The sequence below is a fragment of the Sceloporus occidentalis genome, unplaced genomic scaffold, assembly GCF_023333645.1.
Source record: "Sceloporus occidentalis isolate IW3139 unplaced genomic scaffold, rSceOcc1.0.p SCAF_3, whole genome shotgun sequence".
NCBI classification, from domain to species: Eukaryota; Metazoa; Chordata; class Lepidosauria; order Squamata; family Phrynosomatidae; genus Sceloporus; species Sceloporus occidentalis.
In genome coordinates this window covers 45,642,048-45,657,347 of record NW_028316983.1, presented here as the reverse complement: position 1 = coordinate 45,657,347, position 15,300 = coordinate 45,642,048, and the positions used below count along the sequence as shown (strand labels likewise).

Genomic DNA, 15,300 nt, shown 5'->3' with positions numbered 1-15,300 from the left:
CCAGTCACAAGTCATCACTCATTTTTTTCTGAATAAATTAGAATCTAATTATTTAATTTAGATTTGCATTTTATGCACTGAATTAAAAGGGGTTTTTTAAAAGTTGAATTTGCCCACAGTATTGTATATGTTTCAAACATTAGAAATTGGACTTTTTCATCTTCAAATGTGATACTACTTTTAAGTGTGAACATTAATTAAATATTTCCTAGGGGTGTCGGGCATAGAAAAGGTTGGGAACCACTAATCTGAAGACTACTGAGAAATCCTCATTTTGCAGGAAGAAGCAAAAGGCACAAATAATTGACCAAAATCAGTCAACAAATGACTCTCAAAGCTAAGGGATTTTTTTTATTTGTATTAATCTATTTGATACATTTTTATTATGACTTTTAGGTCAAGAAACCCTCCCAAGATACCACAACTCACAGTTCCTGAACACTGCATTATCTATTGTATTAACAGGAGAATTAATTAGAGATACATAAATCAAGAGGAACTCTCGATTTGTCATAAACAAACATGAAACTTTGCAGAAAATCTGAAAAACCTGTATCTTCCAACTCCATTTTCTGAAGTAGTTAATTTGCAAACAGCTTCCAATTTTTCCTGCTGTCATATGTTAACAATGCTTCAGCAAATTAAGTCATGATGAAGTAAGCCATATAGGATAACAGAAACAGTGAAATGTATCAGTTGCTTGTAGCCCAGTCCTATATATGGGTACTCACAAGTAGTTTTCACTGTATAAAGTGAAGCTTAATCCTAAAGTGTGTGCAGAACTGCTGCTATAATCTCATTCCCTATGAGCATTCCTACTCCGATTTTTGTCCCTCTAGCTTGTGGGTTCTATTTGGTTGGGATGTGATAAAGACCTTTTCTTGCCATCACACTAAGACCGTGAAGCTCCATGCCTACAGAAGCCCTTGTGGAGGCCTTCCACTGTCTTATGAAAACCACATATGACTCCTAAGCAGTGGAACATCTTCCCTCCCCATTTTGCAGTGAGATGCTCCTCTGTGTTTGACCCACAAGCTGCTATGTGATGTTGCTTCAGATGTTGCTGAAATCTGGCTCAGTGGTCCCATCGGGGGAAAACGCACCAGGTAACCCCCAGAGAAGGAGTGTCACCCATTTGGCCCCTCTTCCTGATTCAGTGTAAGAGGAGCAAATGCTTTATCACCAGACTTTCTCCCCGGGGAAGAACCCTTGCAATGTAGGAGGAGGAGGGGTCAATGCACACCCTTCCCAGGTGACACCCTCTGCATTTTTGGCTTATGGTGACCCTAAGGTGAACACCAAGTTTCCTTGGCAAGATTTGTTCAGAGGAGGTTTGCCTTTGCCTTCTCAGGATGAGAGTGTGACTTGCCCAAAGTTACCCAGTTGGTTTCCATAGCTGAATGGGGATTAGACTCTTTGATTCCAGAGTCATAGCTCAACGCTCAAACCAATGCACCATGCTGGCTTTCTAGTACACTGGTAACATGTCTGGTAGGCTTAATCATAACTATATACAAATTAATTTTCTGTCTGTTTATTAGCACTTCATTTATAAATGGATGGATTTTCATTCAGTTTGGAGTCAATATTTTTGGATGGATGGAATTAACATATAGGCCATGTGGTGTCCACAAAATTATTTCGGGGGGTCCTGAACACCCCAATCATTCCTTTGAAAGGGCCAATCAGGAGAGGCATGTTCTCTCAAGGGCAACTGAGACTGATGTGTAGTACAAGCAATGCCTGGGCACCTAGAAACATGGACATATTCACCAGCTGAAACCTGGCAGTCATGAATCATGTTTAATGATTCTCCCAAGCAATGCTGGATACTACGGTTGGTGCCAAATTAAACCTGTTATTCTTTAAGGTGCCATAATATCTGGAGGGCCACAGGTTCCTCATTCCTAGCTTATTGGGTTGTTTACTGCTTTACTGACCATAGTTTCTCACATCAGTCAGCATAATTCCACACAATTATGGTGTGAGGGGAATCATTAAAGTACCTAAACATCATTCACCTAGGCTAATACTCTAGTTTAAATTAGGTTCATTCCCAAAACAGAAATGAGGATTATGTTCCATCTGGGGCCAACTTAGACATTACTATACTGAAATCAAGAGGAATGGACACACCTATCTCTGCACAGAACTCTGCAAGAAACCTAGCCCTAGGTATTACATTCTTCACCATTTGTTCCCAGACTAAGCCAACAAAAGTTATTTGTGGTTTTGCATTAACTGAACAGCAAATCTTACAAAATACATATGTAATTTAAGTGCTCTTCCTCAAATTTAACTATTAAAATAAATAAGATTTAAATCAGGAATTATTTGTACATATAATGTGAATGGGAACTAACTGTTTGCAAGGTTTAACTGTTTAACATTTATCCAGCATCTGGAGGCCCTTTGAGTAAAGAGTCTTATTAGCAGAGCTTCCACTGGTGCACATAGCAAGAATGAAATATATTTTTATACCAGAGAAGCACTAACTAATCCCAACTCAAGGCATGTTCTCACTAACAATGATACCTCTAGGACACTTTATACCCCCAAAGTCCTGAATTAACAGTGGAGACAACAGACATATGATACCTCAGCAGCTTCAACTTTCACTCATCACTGTGTCTGTTTTTGTGTAAAGGAGCATTTGGGGGGTGCACATCCACTGTTTGAATATTCAACATGCCCAGTATTTTAATACAGACCCAGACTCAGAACTAGAGCATTCTAGAGTACCACCTTTCCATTCTTCCAGTCAAGGTACTACCTTTTGCTTTCATAGAATCATAGAATCGTAGAGTTGGAAGAAACCACAAGGGGCATCCAGTCCAACCCTCTGCCATGCAGGAAATTTCAATCAAAGCATCCCTGACAGATGGCCATCCAGCCTCTGTTTAAAGACCTCCAAAGAAGGAGACTCCACCACACTCCGAGGGAGAGCCCTTACTATCAGGAAGTTCCTCCTAATGTTGAGGTGGAATCTCCTTTCCTGTAGCTTGCATCCATTGTTCCAGGTCCTGTTCTCTGGAGCAGCAGAAAACAAGCTTGCTCCCTCCTCAAAATGACATTCCTTCAAATATTTAAACAGGGCTATCATATCACCTCTTAACCTTCAGGCTAAACATCCCCAGCTCTCTAAGTCGTTCCTCATAGGACATGTTTTCCAGACCCTTCACCATTTTAATCACCCTCCTCTGGACACACTCCAGTTTCTCAATGTCCTTTTTGAATTGTGGTGCCCAGAACTGGACACAATATTCCAGGTGGGGCCTGATCAAAGCAGAATATAGTGGCACTATTAGTTCTCTTGATCTAGACACTATACTTTTATTGATGCAGCCTAAAATTGCATTGACTTTTTTACATGCCGCATCACACTGTTGACTCATGTTCAACTTGTGGTCACTTGGACTCCCAGATCCCTTTCACATGTAGTCTCGTTCAGCCAGGTGTCCCCCATCTTATATCTGTTCATTTCATTTTTCCACCCTAAATGCAGTACATTTCTCCGTGTTGAATTTCATTTTGTTGGCTTTGACCCAGCTTTCTAGTCTATTCAGGTCATTTTGAATTTTGATCCTGTCCTCTGGGTTATTACCTATTCCTCCTAATTTGGTGTCATCTGCAAACTTGATGAGTATGCCCCCAATTCTTTCATCCAAGTCATTGATAAAGATGTTGAATAGCACTGAGCCCAGGACAGAGTCCTGTGGGACCCCACTGGTCACTTCTCTCCAGGATGAAAAGGAGCCATTGTTGAGCACCCTTTGGCTTCGGCCGGTCAACCAGTTACAAATCCATATAGCAGTTATGTTGTCTAGCCCACATTTTACAAGCTTGTGTGCAAGAATTCATGGGGAACTTTGTCAAAGGCCTTACTGAAATCAAGATATATTATATCCACAGCATTCCCTTCATCTAACAAGGTGGTAACTTTATCAAAGAATGAGATAAGATTTGTCTGGCATGACTTGTTTCTCTGAAATCTATGTTGGCTTTTTGTGATTATGGCATTGCTTTCTAGATGTTCACAGACTCTCTGTTTAATGAGCTGCTCCAGAATCTTTCCTGGTATTGATGTCAGACTAACTGGATGATAATTGTTGGGATCCTCTTTCTTCCCCTTTTTGAAGATGGGGACAACATTTGCCCTCCTCCAGTCTGCTGGGATTTCTCCTGTTCTCCAGGAGTTCTCAAAGATTATTGCCAATGGCTCCAATATTACATTTGCCAGTTCTTTTAATACTCTTGGATGTAGTTCATCTGGTCCTAGATATTTATATTCATTTAGATTAACCAGCTATTCCTCTACTATCTCTTTACTTAGTCGGTGCTGAAATTCCCCTATTCTGTCCTCTGCTCCATTATCCTCAGGTTGAGCACCCTTTCTAAGAACACTGAGGCAAAGGTGTTGAGTAATTCTGCCTTTTCTCTGTCTCCTGTTAGCATTTTGCCATCTTCTCCATGCAGTGGCCCTACCATTTCATTCTTCTTCCTTTTGCTGCAGACATATCCAAAAAAGCCCTTTTTGTTGTTTTTAACCTCTTTTATTATGTTGCAAACCAAACCTAAGCAAAACCTAGCTTTGGTTTGCAATATAATATATAGTGGTTTCGATTTAACTTTCACTGTTCCCAACCATCTCTGTCCTCGCCTTTTCTCTCAACACCTTTCTCCCTCTCACATCTTATACATGTGTCATAATAGTATCAGTTTTATCCTTTAATAAATGCCACAACTCAGATGTGATTTGGGATACTTCAGCTGAATGATGTACAGCAGGACTGGGGAACCTTTAGCCTTCTACTAGTTGATGTACTACTACACTAACTACACATCACTATTTGCGAGATCCTTTATTTATTTATTTATTGTATTTATATCCTGACTTTTTCTCCAAATGGGCTGATGATAGTAGGGGTTCAACAGGAGATAGCAGGCCAGGTTTTCCAACACTGGTCATGAGGGAGAAATGCCAAGATAGATTCAACCATTAAGGATTCCAGTTCCCAGTAGTCTCCATTCTAAAATCTTTCATTACTAGTGCCATTCCAAGCACCAAAGAACTTTACACTCTTTAAACCCTTTTGATTAATCTTTTCCTTCTGTCCCAAAGCTGGGGTGCATAATTCTTCAGCACAGAAAAGAATAGCGTTTCGGGGGGCGGGGGGGGGGAGCGGTTACACAGACATGCCCTTGGACAGGTGTTTAACACACTCACATTGAAATCCCCAAGATGCATACAAATATTCAGGTTTTATGCTGCTTTTATAGTGATCTACACATTTCTCTCCTAATTAGCCTATTCTGAAGAAATTAAGTTCTCCCAATAAACAGAAGTATATCATTACTATGATGATAGGCAGCTATAAGTCAAAAAAGACTTGGAGCCACACAACAACAAGAACAACTCTTGTACATCCAGTAGATCGCATCCCACTTGCAACCTGGTGAGTGACAAGCAAGCCATTTTCCAACACCTGCCTACCCACCTCCCCTTGGACTTCTCCTTCCTGCCTGGGTGCTGCTGAATCTGTTAGGAGTGCAGTGGCCCTGAGCGTGTGCAGAGTGTCATCCCCCCCCCCCCCCAAGCTGGAGCCTCGTTTAATGTTACAGAGCCTGAACTGATGGGGAACACATTCTTGAGAAGTTAGGAAATAGAATTCAAAGCAGAGCTTGGCTTAGCTGGTTCTCCCCATCCCAGAACGGATCTTTTCCTAGCCTGGAGACTCCTCACCTGAGGGGGAAGGGAAGGGGCACCCAGACCCTTCTGCCGCATCGAGAACCCTGGCCCCCTTCCCCACCCCTCGGGCCGCCCTGGATCCGGAGGGAAGGGCCTCGCGGCAGAGCATCCGCAGAGGAGCAGCTTCCCTCCGCCGGAGCCTCCTGCCCAACTTTCTCCGCAGCACACTCCGCCAGGATGCCCAGGCAAAGCAGGGACCCTCCCTCCCTCCCTCCCTTCCATTCATCCATCCATTCTTCCTTCCTTCCTTTCATCCTTCCTTCCATTCATCCATTCTCCCTTTCATCCACCCTTCTTTCCTTCCTCCCTCCCTCCCTTCCCTTCCCTTCCCTTCCCTTCCCTTCCCTTCCCTTCCCTTCCCTTCCCTTCCCTTCCCTTGCCTTGCCTTGCCTTGCCTTGCCTTGCCTTCCCTCCCTCCCTCCTTCTTCCTTCCTTCCTTCCATTTATTCATCCATCCTTCCCTCCCTCGCTCCCTGGCCCGAGGGCTGCCCTCTCCTTTTAGCCAAGGGACTCCCCCTCCCCTGGCATTACTGCCTGCCTCCCCAGTGCCCCCCATTGCCCAGCCTGGCCCCGGGGAGTTTCCCAATCCAGGCGGAGCGGGAGGGGAGGGGAGGGGGATTCCCTTCCCTGCCAGGGTCTCCCCAGAAGAGCCGAGGCGCTGGAGTCTTACCAAGCGAAGGGACGCCCTGGGTGCTGCTTGGCTTACTGCCTCTCTCTCTCTCTCTCTCTCTCTCTCTCTCTCTCTCTCTCTCTCTCTCTCTCTCTCTCTCTCTCTCTCTCTCTCTCTCTCTCTCTGCTTCTCGACTCGGACCCAGGCGAAGTTGGGCCCCTTGGAGCTCTCCCCTCCAGCAGACAGGCGGCCCAGGGCGCCTCCGGGGCTTCTCTCTCTCTCTCTCTCTCTCTCTCTCTGCAGTAGGACCCTGGCAATTGGCATGCTCCTCACAGGCGCCTGCATCCGAGGCGGAGGGGCTGCTGGTCCAGCCTCTTCCTGACCAAGGGGGGCATCCCAGGGGTGGGGTGGGGGATGGGGGTCAGGGGCCAGGCTCAGGCTCAGGCCCAAGGGCACCACAAGCCCAGAAGGAGGCCAACAAGCTGGAGCAGGTTACCCAGATGGGGCAAGGTCTGGGAACCTAGGTCCTCTGAGGAGAGGCTTAGGGAGCTGGGGAGGCTCAGCCTGGAGAAAAGAAGGCTCAGAGGGGATAGGATTGCCCTGCTTCAAGTATTGGAAGGTGTCATACTGAGAATGGGGCAAGCTTGTTTTCTGCTGCTTCAGGGACTACAGAGTGATGGATGCAAACTACAGGAAAAAAGATTCCACCTCAACATTAGGAAGAACTTCCTGACAGTAAGATCTGTTGGACAGCAGAACATACTCCCTCAAAGTGTGGGAGAGTGTCCTTCTTCCCAGGTTTCTAAACAGATGCTGGATGACCATCAGTCAGAGGTGCTTTGATTGTGAGTTCTTGCATGGCAGGGAGTTGGACCGGATGCCCCCCAAGGTCTCTTCGAACTCTGATTCTATGAGTCTTGCTTCTACCCCTCTGAGACTAGTGGTGTATTCAAGTCTTTTAGTTCCAGTGTTAAGTCAAGTCTCAAGTCATGAAATTCATGGGGTCACCATAAGTCCACAGGCGACATCAAGGCAGAAACCATGACACACTCCACAGCATCTACAGGAGCTGTCCAGATGCTGAAGCTATGTTACAAATAGAGTTCAGCCCCTGGTTAACCATAGGTGACCTTGGGCAAGTCACACTCTCTCCATATCAGAAGAAGGCAATGGCAAAAACCCTCTGAAGAAACTTGACAAGAAAACCCCATGACATGTTTTCCTCAGGGTGACCACAAATCAGAAATGACTTTAAGGCACAACAACAACAAGAAGTGAAGGTGTGCTACTCCCATATAACCCTCCCCTTTTGTATGTATGTCTAAACAACAACCTCTAAGATATTTTCAGTTGGTCATTTAAAGTGTGTACACCTAGACTCTGAAATCCCCACTCCTTCTTCCATGACTGTACAATTTATTTATATACAAGGGGATTTCCATATCCACAGATTCTGCATACAGATTCAGCCATCCACACATTGAAAATGTTTTTTAAATATTCAAATAACCCAAACCCCAATTTTGCCATTATACATAAGGAAACCATTTTACTATAATATTGTATTTAATGAGACTGAGCATCCACAGATTTTGGTATCCACAAGGAGTCTTAGAACCTAAGCCCTGCAGATACCAATGGCCCACTGTAGTATCTTCACAGGAAGCAATCTCACTTCTTCTCTGCTGATCTTCTCAAAACTAGTGAAAATCTGTTTTAGGAAAAGCTTCAATATATAATTTTGATTTGCTGTTTTATTAATTTCTCCACCCCCAACCCCACCCCTCTCTTAAAATGACTGCCATGATGCTGAGTCTTTCTGCTTTCTGTCTTTGTGCTCTTATACCATGGAGGGTGCTTTTAAAGTTATTAAATTATTTATTTTTGAGCCACACATAACTCCTTAAAAATAAGGTGCTATCCAACAGAAGTGTGCTGATGGATACTTTAGTTTCTCAGCCAGCTTTTCTCTCTAAAGCCCTCAAAATTGTTCCTTGGCAAGGTCATCTTGAGAACATCACACATGAATAGTGATTATTGATTTTAAGTCTCATTTACTTTCTCCATTTCTTACAAACTTATCAGATGGGGACAGTTGGGGTCAGACACACACTGGAATGTGACTGAGATATGTCATGGATTGTGCATATGAGAGGAAATGGGCTTTGTATCAGGACTGGTGTCTCACACTGCTTTTATGGGTTGGTTCTTATGCACATACAGGTGTGGGAATGTGTTGCTAAGAAGCAGAAAATTTTCTTTTGCCAAACAGTGGTGCAATCCTATCCACATGTGTAACTAAACCTAATTGAACTCAGTAGTAATGTTTCCATGATAAGACACATAGGACTGGGCTACATAGCTGTGATCCTATGTATACCTGCTTGTGAATATGCCACATCAAACAAAATGGACCCCCTTTGAGTAATTGTAAAGGTCTGGTCCTTAAATCCTCTTGCTCACTGCAATTACAACCGAGAAGCCCCAAAGGCCAAACCTATTATATGGCCCAATGTGATGCTTGCAGGAGTGGCGGGCCTTTCTTTCCCTCCTCTGAAAATCTAATCTGGAAGCTCCCCTCCTCCGCTGGTTTTTAGAAGAATTACACTGCTGGATACTGTCCAACAAATCTCTTCTAGTTTTGGAGCACCAGAGAAGATGCAGGACACTACAAGCCACTAGGCAAGAAAATCCAGGTGGGGTGTATCTGGGGGGCATGTCACAAAAGCCTTCTGAAAATAGGACAGTGTGTTCTGATCCTCTTCTACATCCAGAAAAAATGATTTCAATTGATTTCTTAAAATAATTGGTAATGCAATAAGGGGGAGAAATGTACCTAATGCTGTAAGGAAGTGGAGCAGGCTATAAAACAGCCTAGCTCAAGATGTACAGCTGCAGCAGGCAAGGCCATTCTAAATTGCCATTGATTTGATCATAACCAGCTAATTGATTCTAGCCAAGGTCTCACTCGCCTCTGAGACACAGATTCCTTTATTGAGCCTGGTGTTAAGTTTTGCCTCAGCTTACACCACAAATGTAACAAAAAGCAAATTACAGAACAGTGCTACAGCTCATAAGTTAATATCTCTTTGCCCCTTGCAAAATGGTGAAATGACCTCAGTTGTTTTACTAATATTGCACCCAAAAAACCTCCAAAGGTAGGAACAGTTTTTGAGTTGCAAAGGAGGAAAATGAAAAGTGAAAAAAAGAACAACTGTGTTTCAACTTTCATCCCAGCCTATCCTTATTTACCATAAGCACTAAAAAAGGCATTAAAAATGGCACACAATCCTTCATTGCTAAATACATGTGTCAGATATATTGTTTAATAGATATGTACTAGTTCATTCTCTACCCCCACCCTCAGCATAGTGCATCAGTTGACTGGATTGTGTATATGGACATGGATATTACTCTACATTTAGATACTGTTATAAAGAAAACATTATTTTCCAAATCAGAAAACATATATTCAGGGAGAAATATCCAAAGACTGATACCAGGGGAAGGACTTGATAGAACCAATATATAATAGCAATGCAATATGAACTCTATGGCTTTTGTTATTTCTGTACTTAAGATCTGATCTGCAATGCAGGGTGTTCCACACTTGTCCAAACACTGTTCACCAGTGAAAATGTGAGCTACTAGATGAGATCTAAGAACTGCCATTGATAAAGGTTAAAAAATGCATTGATCTTGTGAATTCAAGAATTATTGTCCCCATTTTATAGGTGGACAGTGAAGGCTCAGAGTAACTTGATAGAGGCCTTTCCCAGCAAGTCTATTCTTGAGCTGTAATTCCAACTCCATCTCAAAATCCAATATGCTCCACTAAAGTTGAGAGAACTTTGATTGTCTCAATAATTTTGCTTCCTTTAATTTTTTCGTATATGGAAACCAAAGTTTTACACTACAATTTTCCACACTGTGGTGCACTAGTGAGAAATTCAGAGTGCCAGTTGGGAAGTCCATGCTCCAGTTTGAACACAACCATGAAACTTGTTGGCCCAGTCACATTTATCTCAGCCTAGAGAGCCAGTGTGGTAGAGGTTTGACTGTTGGACTATGATACTGGACACCAGGATTTGAATCCACTCTAAGCTATGGAAACCCAGTGGGTGACCGTGGGTAAGTCACAATTCCTCAGTCTCAGAGGAAGGCAATGGCAACCCCCCTCTGAACAATTCTTTCCAAGGAAACCCATGACAGAGTCACCTTAGGACTGCCATGACAGAGTCACCTTAGGACTGCCATAAGTCCACAGAATAACAATCACCACCACTGGACATAACCGAGCGATATATCACAGGGAAGGAGCTAGAATTCAAAGGTATAGCTGTGTTAGTTGATGCTACAAGATCCCTTTAAATAAGGAAGGGACTGAAATTGCAAACACTGATGCTCCTCAGCTCTTCGGTTATCATTTGGGTTAGTGTTAGAGTTTTTCCTCTCTCTTTAGATTCTGGGCATCAGATTTTTTCCTATCCTCTCACATTCTACATTTCTTCCCATTAGTACAATTTCCCCATATCTTCCACACTTAGTGGATTAGGCTGAACCTGCTCCTGAAGTAGGGCACAGATATTAGTAGAGAACATGCTTTGTGTACAAGAGGTCACAGGTACAATTTCAGGCTCCTCCAAGGACAAAAGATATCAAGTAACAGTGCTAAGAAGGTTTTTTGCTAAGATCCTGGAAGCAAGTACATACTAAGCAAAGGGCATTTGATTAAATATATCAGTGATGTGTGTCTCAGTATACTTTAAAACATTTCCAACATATTCATTATTCCTGCAGTGTAAAACCCAAGGCCTTTACATTGTCTTAGTAATATTACTGAATAAGCTTGCTTTCTTAGCAAAATTAATCATAAAGCATGGACATTATTCCATCCTAACATTTTGCTGTATCAACATTTCTCCAGGTCTTCAAATTTTATAACCAATTCTGACTCGGTGCGGTTGCTGTTTTAAACGGCTTGCATAATACATTACAATTTGTCTTCAGATTCATCAAAGAAATCCTGTGCTACAACCCTCATCACAGCTAGCCCTTAATTCACAGTGAAACATGAAAGACATTATAAGCTTTCAGGGAACAGGAATTTTTGTTTCCAAAGCTATGCACAGCTGTGTTTGGCCGGGAACAGAAGCCTGTTTCACTTTAACCAACAAACTATGTATCCATCAGAAGTATCTAGGAAAACCTAATTGCATCTCTCTTCTTTGTTAGGAAGGAGGTTTGTAATCCTTTCAAGATATATATTATGATTCCACTTCAAGTGCCATGGCTTCATCCTTTAAAATCCTTTGACTTCTAGTTTGGTGAGGCACTAGGGCTCTTTTGTAGAGAATTCTAAATACTTACAAAACTACAAATCCCAGGATTCCATAGGATGGATTCATGGAAGTTAAAATTGGAATAAAAGTGCTATAATTGTATAATGATAATGAGACCTAGGGTTAAACATGATACTCTTGTTGTATTAATGTAATCCCTGTGAATGGGGAAACCCTAAGGATAGGGCTGTTCTTACTAGCTGAGTTCAGGAAAAGAGTGAAGAGCTGGAGCTGAAGGGGAGCTGTAGTTTTCAAAGATAAGAATTAGGCCCCTTTCAACTTAAATAAGGTTATACCTTTCTCAGTTATATATTTAGGAAGAACAAAAAGGTGAATTCTTTGTAGTGGAATTTCTGTATTGTAGTTGCATTTATTCTGTATTTTTATTTAGGGCTTTGGAGTTATTCAGTCAAGCCCTGCAGTCCTGCACTGGCACATTATTAGATGTATAGAACTTTTAGGACCAATCATATATTTTAAATTTAATATATAATCTGTTCCATTGTTGCTAAAGATATATTGGGACTTAAATTGTGATTGTGTTTACAGTATTCAATTACAGGTGGCTCCATAGAACACAGAATTACAGTAACATCAGTATGTAATAAACTGGAAATTTTAATCTCACATGCTCTTTTAAAAAAATTATTTACAATGGCCTTATATCTGTTAGCACTCTGGTGGGTTCATGCCTGAGATCTTAACTATGACAGCACACTCACTCTCATTGATATCCCCCACCTCATCTGAACTGTGCTATGTGATGCACATCGCCGCCTACATTGGAAACCACCTGCTGCATGGTAATTGATTTTTTTTCTCTCCCAAGGAAGGTGAATGATGAATGCCAACCTAGTGAGAAGAAGAGGAGAGACAAAGTGGCAAGGAGAGTATGTGGCATGCAGTGAGCTGTGTGACAGGACCTTCCAGACTCATCACGCAGCTGATTGCTTGGGGGGACAAGGACATGCAGGGCGCCTCCAGCTTGGAGCCTTTAGGCTGTGGAGGTGTTTAAACTTCTTAATTAGCAGGCACTGGAATTGTCTTCTATTTCCCCCACTGAGCAGATGGATTAAATTGCTTGTGGTGATTCTTTGCTTCTTGCTCTGATTATGGAGAGGTTGCTCTGATGTCCTAACGGCCTCTCAGGGACTAGGTGTGACAAGAAGCTGCATTCAAGCATGATATATACCTTCTCTCTTTCTCTCTCTTTCCTAAATCTAAAGCTTTCCTGCCCTGCATTTTCCCTTATCATTGATAGTGATAGTGAAAACTGTTGGGGTTTCTTTTAAAGCTTGCCCCCAAAGGAAATCTTGTGCCAAGTTAACCAGAAGTACAAAGGTTTTTATATTATCTCCCAATTGGATTGAGGCGAGATCACAACAGAGTTTTAAAAATACAATTAAAACATTACAATATTATTATGACACAAGTTAAAACCACAGTTAAAAACATAAAATCAACAATCATGGGGTCAGATGCTCTCGTTCCATACAGAAACAGTCTGTAATTCATAGAAGGTCAGGTGGGTATGCATGCCGAAAAAGCTCTGTCTTAACCACCTTCCTGAAAGTTTCCAGGGATGTAGCAAGGTGGATCTCCTCTGGGAGTCCATTCCATAGTGTAGGGGCAGGTATACTAAATGCTTTTTGGGAAGTAGAAACATATTTAGATGCTGGTATCTCTAACAAAGGCGGGTTACAGACTGCCCGTTTGGGACGGTCTGCACCCGCCCCTTTCCCCGGTGTATCAGGGCCTCAGTGGCTAGACCGGCAGCTGCTGAGGCCCCGATCCGCCGCTTTCCGGGCTGCGGGGAAGCGGCAAAAGGCCGCTTCCCCGCAGCCTGGAAAGGGGTGTCCTTCGGGAGGAGGCGGCGGCGGGGAGGAGGAGAAAGGGGCCATGTGAAGGCTGCGCCCAGCGGCACAAACCAGGAAGGAGCTCAAAAACGGCGCGTATAGAGGCGGCGCGGTCTATATGGCCCGTCTGTAACGGGCCAAAGTTAAATGGTTTTAATGAGACCAGCATCAACCTCCAGCTGGACAGTCTGCTGGGATGGCTCCAAAAGTGACAGGACATGGGGACAGCGTTCTTTGGTGAGGCCCTTCCTCTTTTGGGAAGGGAGTTAGTTGGCAGTTCTAACAGCAGAGAAACTGCAGGAAATTTAAATCATGGCTTGGAAGAAAAGATAAAAGAATGCCTAAGGCAGATGTCAAAAGTAAAACTTGCTAGGATTCTGTAGCCCTGGCAGCTACCCAACAGCAGAGCTGCATTAAAATATGTTCAGTCTCTGTGCTGGGATGGGCAACTGTGGCACATCCCAAGGAGACAATTTTCTGCTCCTAGAATCTTACAGTGGCTGCATTGGTTATTGTTATGTGCCTTCAAGTCCTTTCCAACGTATGGTGCCCCTAAGGCAAATGCATCACAGGGTTTTCTTGGCAAGATTTATTCAGATGAGGTTTGCCTTTGCTGCAGAAAAAGAGATTCCACCTAAGCATTAGGGGGAACTTCCTGACAATTCGAGAGGGGAACATACTCCCTTGAAGGGTGGAGGAGTCTTCTTCTTTGGAGGTCTTTAAACTGAGGCTGGTTGGCCATTTGTCGGGCATGCTTTGATTGTGAGCTCCTGCATGGCAGGGGGTTGGACTGGATGGCTCTTGTGGTCTCGTCAAAGTCTGTGATTCTGTTATATGATTCTGTGATTCTATTCCTTTGAGGCTGAGAGACTGTGACTTGCCCAAGTTCACCCAGTGGGTTTCCATGGCTAAGTGGGCATTCAAACCCTGTCCTGTGGAGTCATAGTTCAACACTTAAAATATTTTTCTACCAACTATAAAAAATGATTTCTCCCAAAGTAGCCATAAGTCCATTTCTAGTTTTGATTTTAAAAAACCAACAACCATTAAGTAGTGTTGGGCACCTCCATAACCTCTTAAAAAGTAAATTGCTGTTCTTGAAGTCTTCCAGGAGAAGCAATTCGCCTCTGCTCCATTTTATTTTAGTAACCCTCCCCCCAGGTTTAGAAAGATCAAGGGCCAGGAAAACTAGAGCTGGGAGTCACATGCAGCCCCAAAGCCACACCTTGGCCATACACTGTCCTAAACTATATCAAGTTTAAGAATCACAGAACATAATCACATTACCTTAGAGTTGGAAAGGATCACAAGGGACATCTTATATAGGAATGCATAAGCACTCCTGAAAAAAATGCTCACTCAACCTCTATTCAAAGACCTCTGAAGATGGACCACCATCTACTCTACCACAATCATCACTCCAAGGCAATCTGTTCCACTGTGAAGCAGCTTTTGCAGTCAAGAGGTTTTTCCTAATCTTTTGGTGGATTCTCTTTTCTTTTAATTTGAATCTATTGATTTGTGTTTTAGTCTCTGGAGAAGCAAGTAATAATCTTACCTCATCTACATGATATGCCTTTAGATAATTAAAGATGGCTATACAGTCAGCCCTCCGTTTTCATGGAAGATCTGGATGGACTGGATGGCCCTTGCGGTCTCTTCCAACTCTATGATTCTATGATTCTATGATTCTAGATCTGTCCCGGAACACACACCCCCTGCAAAAACAGAGACTCACCAATA

The 15,300-nt window shown here is 42.9% G+C and overlaps 1 protein-coding gene across 4 annotated transcripts in view; it reads right to left on the bottom strand.

Annotated features, from left to right (window-relative positions):
- SYT2 (synaptotagmin 2) overlaps positions 1–15,300 on the bottom strand; it is a 200,348-nt gene that overhangs the window by 77,910 nt on the left and 107,138 nt on the right. Inside the window, exon 1 of one of the 4 annotated variants that reach the window (XM_089514302.1) lies at positions 6,420–6,458. The exons of the other annotated variants lie outside the window; for them this stretch is intronic. The gene's annotated coding sequence lies outside the window, so the exon portion shown is untranslated. Of the gene's footprint in view, positions 1–6,419; positions 6,459–15,300 lie in introns of those variants that run through there. 4 annotated transcript variants of the gene reach the window in all.